Consider the following 8,022-nt stretch of genomic DNA (forward strand, 5'->3'; position numbering starts at 1 on the left):
TGTGTCCCCTGCATTGGCATGTGGATTCTTAACCACTGCACCACCAGGGAAGCCCAAGAGTAGAGTGTTTTGGATAAGAAAACTCAAAATCATAAATGTATCCATTTTCACTAAGTTAATCTATAAATTCAATGTCATCCCAATAAAAATACTGACACAACTTTTTCCAAAGCATCAAAGTTTTTTTAAACTTCATTGAAAAATCAAAAGCAAGATTATCTAGGAAAAATCTAAAAAGGAAAAAGCTGAGGGTAATTAGCATGGCCAAGTATTAAAACATATTGTAAAGCTACAATAATTAAAACAACATGGTTCTGCTGTGTGGCAGGTCAATGGGTTGGACTAGAATGTCCAAAACTAAATTCAAATATGTCTGGGAATATTACATATATTAAAGGTGGCATTCATATTACTTGGAAAAAAGATGGATTATTCAATAAATGATGTTGAATGACTTGAGTACCTATCTGAAAAAAATTAAGCTTGGACCATACATCACAGTTGACACCAAAATAAATTCCAAATGGATGCAATACTTAAACGTAAAACTATTGAATCATGGAAGTACATGGAGAAAAAGTAGGACATTTATTTTTTTATAATCCCAGCATACGGAAGGCCTAAATATGGCCCTCAATCAGAAACCAGGAAAGAAAATAATGATTTTTTTAAAAACATATGTATCTTTATAGCAAAAACACTATAAAAGGATCAAGAAATGAACAACACACTTTGAATATATTTGCAACAAAAATCGAAGAGAATAGTTAACTCCTTTTTAATATAAATTTATTATTTATTTTTGGCTGCATTGGGTCTTTGTTGCTGCATGTGGGCTTTCTCTAGTTGTGGCGAGCTGGGGCTACTCTTCGTTGTGGTGCGCGGGCTTCTCATTGAGGTGGCTTCTCATTGTGAAGCACGGGCTCTAGGCGCATGGGCTTCAGTAGTTGTGGCACATGGGCTCAGCAGTTGTGGCTCACAGGCTCTAGAGTGCAAGCTCAGCAGTTGTAGCGCACAGGCTTAGTTGCTCCGCGGCATGTGGGATCTTCCCGGACCAGGGCTCGAACCTGTGTCCCCCGCATTGGCAGGCAGATTTTTAACCACTGTGCCACCAGGGAAGTCCCAAAGACAATAGTTAACTCCTAATTGTAAAAAAAAGTTTCTACAAATCTAAGAGAAAAAAAAATAACATCCCCAAAGGAAAATGGCCAAAGATGTGAACAGGCAGAAGAACACAGAAAAGGAATTTAACATAGTTCCTAAATTTATGGAAACTTTGGTTATGATATAGAATCATCAGTTAAAAACTACAACAAGATATCACTCTTTTTCACTTATTAGATTGACAGAATCATTAAGTTCAAACTTAATTGTTTTACCATTTGGTAGGGAAAAAGCACTTTTGTATATTGTCATAAAGTAGTACAATTTCTATCAACAACAATCTGGCAGTAGCTATCGAAATTTTAAATGCACATATCCCTTTACCTAGCAATTCCTCTTTTAGGAATTTATTCTACATATATGGTTAAACATGTTTGAAATGACTTCTGTGCAGGTAACTGAATTTCACTTTATATCTAATAGCAGAAGACTACAAAATAGTAAATATCCACCCAAAAGGGTTGAATAACTTAATGACATATCAACATATTGTAATACTATGAAGCCATAAAAGAATAGAGCTCTCTATGCATATTGATGTGGGACCATCTTTATTTATTTAATTTTTTAACATCTTTATTGGAGTATAATTGCTTTACAATGGTGTGTTAGTTTCTGCTTTATAACAAAGTGAATCAGTTATACATATACATATGTTCCCATATCTCTTCACTCTTGCGTCTCCCTCCCTCCCACCCATCTAGGTGGTCACAAAGCACGGAGCTGATCTCCCTGTGCTATGCGGCTGCTTCCCACTAGCTATCTATTTTACGTTTAGTAGTGTATATATGTCCATGCCACTCTCTCACTTTGTCACAGCTTACCCTTCCCCCTCCCCATATCCTCAAGTCCATGCTCTAGTAGGTCTGTGTCTTTATTCCTGTCTTGCCCTTAGGTTCTTCATGACCTTTTTTTTTTTTTCTTAGATTCCATATATATGTGTTAGCATATGGTATTTGTTCTTCTCTTTCTGACTTACTTCACTCTGTATGACAGACTCTAGGCCCATCCACCTCACTACAAATAACTCAATTTCGGTTTTTTTTATGGCTGAGTAATATTCCATTGTATATATGTGCCACATCTTCTTTATCCATTCATCTGTTGATGGACACTTAGGTTGCTTCCGTGTCCTGGCTATTGTAAATAGAGATGCAATGAACATTGGTGTGCATGTGTCTTTTTGAATTATGGTTTTCTCAGGGTATATGCCCAGTAGTGGGATTGCTGGGTCATATGGTAGCTCTATTTTTAGTTTTTTAAGGAACCTCCATACTGTTCTCCATAGTGGCTGTATCAATTTACATTTCCACCAACAGTGCAGGATGGTTCCCTTTTCTCCACATCCTCTCCAGCATTTATTGTTTGTAGATTTTTTGATAATAGCCATTCTGACCGGTGTGAGATGATACCTCATTGTAGTTTTGATTTGCATTTCTCTAATGATTAATGATGTCGATCATTCTTTCATGTGTTTGTTGGCAATCTGTATATCTTCTTTGGAGAAATGTCTGTTTAGATCTTCTGCCTCTTTTTGGATTGGCTTGTTTTTTTTTTGTTATTGAGCTGCATGAGCTGCTTGTAAATTTTGGAGATTAATCCTTTGTCAGTTGCTTCATTTGCAAATATTTTCTCCCATTCTGAGGGTTGTCTTTTTGTCTTATGATTTCCTTTGCTGTGCAAAAGCTTTTAAGTTTCATTAGGTCCCATTTGTTTATTTTTGTTTTTATTTCCATTTCTCTAGGAGGTAAGTCAAAAAGGATCTTGCTGTGATTTATGTCATAGAGTGTTCTGCCTATGTTTTCCTCTAAGAGTTTGATAGTGACTGGCCTTACATTTAGGTCTTTAATCCATTTTGAGTTTATTTTTGTGTATGATGTTAGGGAGTGTTCTAATTTCATACTTTGACATGTACCTGTCCAGTTTTCCCAGCATCACTTATTGAAGAGGCTGTCTTTTCTCCACTGTATATTCTTGCCTCCTTTATCAAAGATAAGGTGACCATATGTGCATGGGTTTATCTCTGGGCTTTGTATCCTGTTCCATTGATCTATATTTCTGTTTTTGTGCCAGTACCATACTGTCTTGATTACTGTAGCTTTGTAGTATAGGATGTGGGACCATCTTTAAGGTATATTGTATGGCGAACAAAGCAACATGCAGAAAAAAGTCTATCTTTTGCTTGTAGAATTGATATAAGGATGTGCTTGCAAATGCATTAAATATCTTTGGAAGTATCCTTAAAAAAATTGCAGTAGCATTTGGCTCCAGGGAAGGGCAAATGAGTGTCAGGGGAACACAGATGTGAAAAAGACAGCTTTTGCTTTTTATGACTTTTGCATTTTGTGTAATGTAATAATTTGGGGCATTTACTGATATGATTTTGTCATGTATGTATGTCTTTACGTGTTGATGTAACAGTTTTATGAATTACTTTCTTAGTTTTCTATCATCCTGTATCCTGGGATAAGTCCCTCATGATCAAAATGAATAATGATGCATGAGGAATGGGGAGGAGTAAAATTTGAAAATCACAGAAAGTAAAAACATATATATATATATATATATATATATATATATATATATATATATATATATATATATATATATATACACACACACAATGACTCTTTGCCATCTAGGATTTATGTGTTAAGATTTTTTCATATTTGCTTTAAGCTTTTGTTTAAATAAAAGAAATAACATACCTTAGCAAAATCTGAACTCCTCTTTCTTCTCTTCCCCACCCAATTTCTCTCCCTTCTCTCCAGCAGCAAAAACCATCATGACTTCGGTGGGTATCCTTTCAGGCTACCTGTTAATAGTTTACACACACACACACACACACACACACACACACGCACACGGTGGCATCATCATCAGGAGTGGCATAGGATGAAGTAAAGTTGGAGGGCAAGGCATTGGGGTGACTATGGCTTTTAGTTTCTATGGCAACAACAGTAATTACAAAGACTGTAGAGTAAATTGCCTTTTTCTGATAGCTCTAGGAAGGATAGACAATGAAAAATTGAGATTGAGAGCAAAACTATCCCACTGAGGAGATCCACGGAAAACAAAAAAGCCTTGGAGCGGTCACTCATCCCATATAATTTTCAGGGTAGATATGGCTGAGCACCATGCCAAGGGCCTGACCGGTAGGGTTGTTGAGTTAAATGCTGATTAACTCTACAATCGCACCAAATCTCTTCCACTAAGGGAAGGGCACTGGTGTGGAAGGACATCTTGGTTGCTTCCAAGATTTGGCAGTTATGAATAAAGCTTCCATATAAACATCTGTGTGTAGGTCTTTCTGTGGACATAAGTTTTGAACCTCTTTGGGTAAAAACCAAGAAGTGAATTACAGCACTGTTCACTGCCCACTACAAAGAGGGAAGCTCCATGTTTGGTTGGTTTCTCTGAATTTCAGACATGCAGCTCTAATCTACTTTCTGGCAACCAGTAAGGCTGCCAGAGGACAGTACTCTGTAGCAGGTCCAAAGTGAGAATGCCCAGCCATTTTAACATGACGACCCAGCAGACCCAATGGGAATGGAAGGTTCTGTAGAAGACAGAGTTCTGAAGAAAGCCTCTAACAAGCCCCAATAACAAGATGTGTTGTGAACATCTTCCATTTGTCCCTCTGGGATCCATTCTCCATCCTGTTCTGGACCCTGGGAGGCTGACTGGATGACATTAATAGGCTCCCTTGCCAGCTAAATTCTGGTTGATTTAACCCATAGGGACAATGACTGAAAATTAGCAGGAGGGAGGAGAGTAAAGCGAGGCTTTTAAAAAAGGACAGCCCATTTTACAACCATATTATCACTTTTCGTGCTTTGCCATTCTTTGTACTCCTTTATTCACAGATTCCAGTTCACATCTGCCACGGGATTCCCAGCACCTAGAACAGCTAGTTTCATACACAGGCAGACTTTCTTCTTAGTCAGGGGGCCTTCCAATCAGTTATCCTTCAGAATATACAGCTGTGTTTCCATACTGGAAACACATGCTGGAGAGAGCATAAGATTCTGTACAATAGTTGTCTCAGCCATGCTTGGAGTGATCTCAAACGTGACCTTCCTTCCCAAGTTCGAAAACCAGACGACACTGTCCAACCTGATGTGCTCATCCAGCCCCTCAGCTGCCTTGTTGCTCTGGACTACACCCTTTGCTTCCTCATTTCTTTAAGGAGCTTCATCTGCTGTGCTTATTAAAACACAAACCCCTTGCAGGGAGTGATCCTTTTTAAAAAAGAACTGGCATAGCTCTGCCACATGGGTCTCCTCATGTTCCAAATACAATTTGCTCTAATCTCTAAAGTGCCATCCACACCCTGAGTCCAGGAAACCCCCAGAAAGTCAGGAGGGATGTTAGGTGGAGAATTTCCTCTGACGTCCTGCACTGCTCTTTGCAGGTGCTTGGCTTTTGGATCTCATTGCAAACCACTCTGGTGTATTCTCTTCCTGAATGCTAGGTTAAGAAGTGGGGAGGCCCCTGTAATCCAAGTGGTGCAAATTTACAGAAAGTAGTCCAAGAAAACCAAAAAAATATTCCTGGGCAATTCTTTGTCCTTTTAGTGATTGTTTTCCTCATAGTAGTCTCTGTTGTCAGTGTGGAAATTCTTAGCTTCATCAACCATGATATGTTGCATCTTTTCAAACTTAACTTTTTCATGAAGCTTTTCTGAGCTATTGCCTGGTAGATGTTTACTTGCTATTACAAATGTAAGACACAGCTCCTTTCGCCATCTTTCCATGCTGCCATAATGGTGCACATAAATGTCCTGGCTGATGCTCTCAACAGTATCAACAATGCCGAAAAGAGAGGCAGATGCCAGGTTCTTATTAGGCTGTGCTCCAAAGTCATCGTCAGGTTTCTAACTGTGACAATGAAGCGTGGTTACTTTGGCGAATCTGAAATCACCGATGATCACAGGGATGGGAAGATTGCTGTGAACCTCACAGGCAGGCTAAATAAGTGTGGTGTGATCAGCCCCAGATTTGATGTGCGACTCAAAGATCTAGAAAAATGGCAGTATAAGCTGCTCCTGTCCTGTCAGTTTGGTTTCATTGTACTGACAACCTCAGCTGGCATGACGGACCATAAGAAGCAAGACGAAAACACACAGGAGGGAAAATCCTTTGATTCTTTTTCTAGGGATGTAATGCATATGTGCAAATAAAATGCCTCAGAGGAAAAAAAATGTAAGACACAAATGTATGTTTTCCTAATGAAATAATGAAAGCAGATTATTTTTTTAAATTCTTTTAAAATTGAAGTATAGTTTATTTACAATATTTTATTAGTTTCATGTGTTCAATATAGAAATTTAATTTTTATAGATTATACTCCATTTAAATATATTACAAAATAATGCCTATATTTCTCTGTGCTGTACAATATATCCTTGTTGCTTATTTATTTCATACATAGTAGTTTGGACATCTTAATCCCATACCCCTATCTTGCCCCTCCACCCTCCCTCTCCCCACTAGTAACCACTAGTTTGTTCTCTATACAGTAAGTGCCCTGCATACGAACCTTCAAGTTGTGAACTTTCAAAGATGCCAACATATGTTCCATCAGTGTCAGGCATGAGTGAAATTGCAGCTTGCCCTCCGTCTCCTGTTGCTGACGAACCTTCAGCTCTACGATCTCCCACCTCCTCTCCCTCCTCCAGTCAGTAGCTCTTCTTGCCTGTTCACTTGATGACAGCCCCTGTATGCCAGCTGTTATACTGTACTACTGTACTTTTCAAGGTACTGTATTGTAAGGTTAAGTTTTTTTTCTTTATCTTTTGTGTTTGTTTTATTCTGTATTATTTGTGTGAAAAGTATTATAAACCTATTACAGTACAGTATTATATAGCTGATTGTGTTTGTTGGGTACCTAGGCTAACTTTGCTGGACTTACAAACAAATTGGACTTAAGAACGTGCTCTCGGAACGGAACTCATCTGTATGTAGGGGACTTACTGTATCTGTTTTTGTTTTGTGATATACATTCGTTTGTTTTATTTCTTAGATTCTACATATAAGTGATAACAGAGTATCTGTCTTTCTCTAACTTATTTCACTAATCATAACACCCTCTAGGTCCATCCATGTTGGTGTAAATGGCAGAATTTCATTCTTTTTTATGGCTGAGTAGTATTCCATTATGTATACATATACCACATCTTCTTTATCCATTCATCTACTGATGGACACTTAGGTTGTTTCACATCTTGGCTGTTGTAAATAATGCTGCTATGAACACTGGGATGCATGTATCTTTTTGAATTAGTGTTTTTGTCTTCTTTGGATATATACCCAAGAGTGGAATTGCTGGGTCATACAGTAGCTCTATTTTTAGTTTTTTGAGAAACTGCCATACTGTTTTACACAATGGCTGCACCAATTTACATCCCCACCAACAATGCATGAGGGTTCCCTTTTCTCCTTGTCAGCATTTGTTATTTGTAGTAGATTTCTTGATGACAGCTATTATGACAGGTGTAAGGTGATATCTCATTGTGGTTTTTATTTACATTTCTATAATGATTAGTGATGTTGAGAATCTTTTCATGTGCCTATTAGCCATCTCTATGTCGTCTTTGGAAAAATGTCTATTCAGGTCTTCTGCCCTGAAATTAATTTTTACACCTCTTTGGTCTCCTTAAACCTGGAAGAGAGGAAGAAAAGCATAGAGTTCAGCTGGATACTTCTTAGGTACCTATGATATATCAAGATGGCCCGTGAGCAGTTGGACACAATAAAAATATTTTGGCAGAAACTAACACACCATCGTAAATTAATTATACTCCAATAGAGACGTTAAAAAAATATTTTGAGCTCAGATAAAAATTACAGCTTTTTT

The 8,022-nt window shown here is 37.9% G+C and overlaps 1 pseudogene across 1 annotated transcript; it reads left to right on the forward strand.

The window, feature by feature from the left end:
* Window positions 1-5,914: 5,914 nt before the first annotated feature.
* Window positions 5,915-6,309, forward strand: LOC309838015 (small ribosomal subunit protein uS8-like; annotated as a pseudogene). The gene has a single exon. The product of its transcript is annotated as a small ribosomal subunit protein uS8-like (transcript).
* Window positions 6,310-8,022: the final 1,713 nt, after the last annotated feature.

The sequence above is a fragment of the Grampus griseus genome (assembly GCF_964374135.1).
Source record: "Grampus griseus genome assembly, chromosome: 20".
NCBI classification, from domain to species: domain Eukaryota; kingdom Metazoa; phylum Chordata; class Mammalia; order Artiodactyla; family Delphinidae; genus Grampus; species Grampus griseus.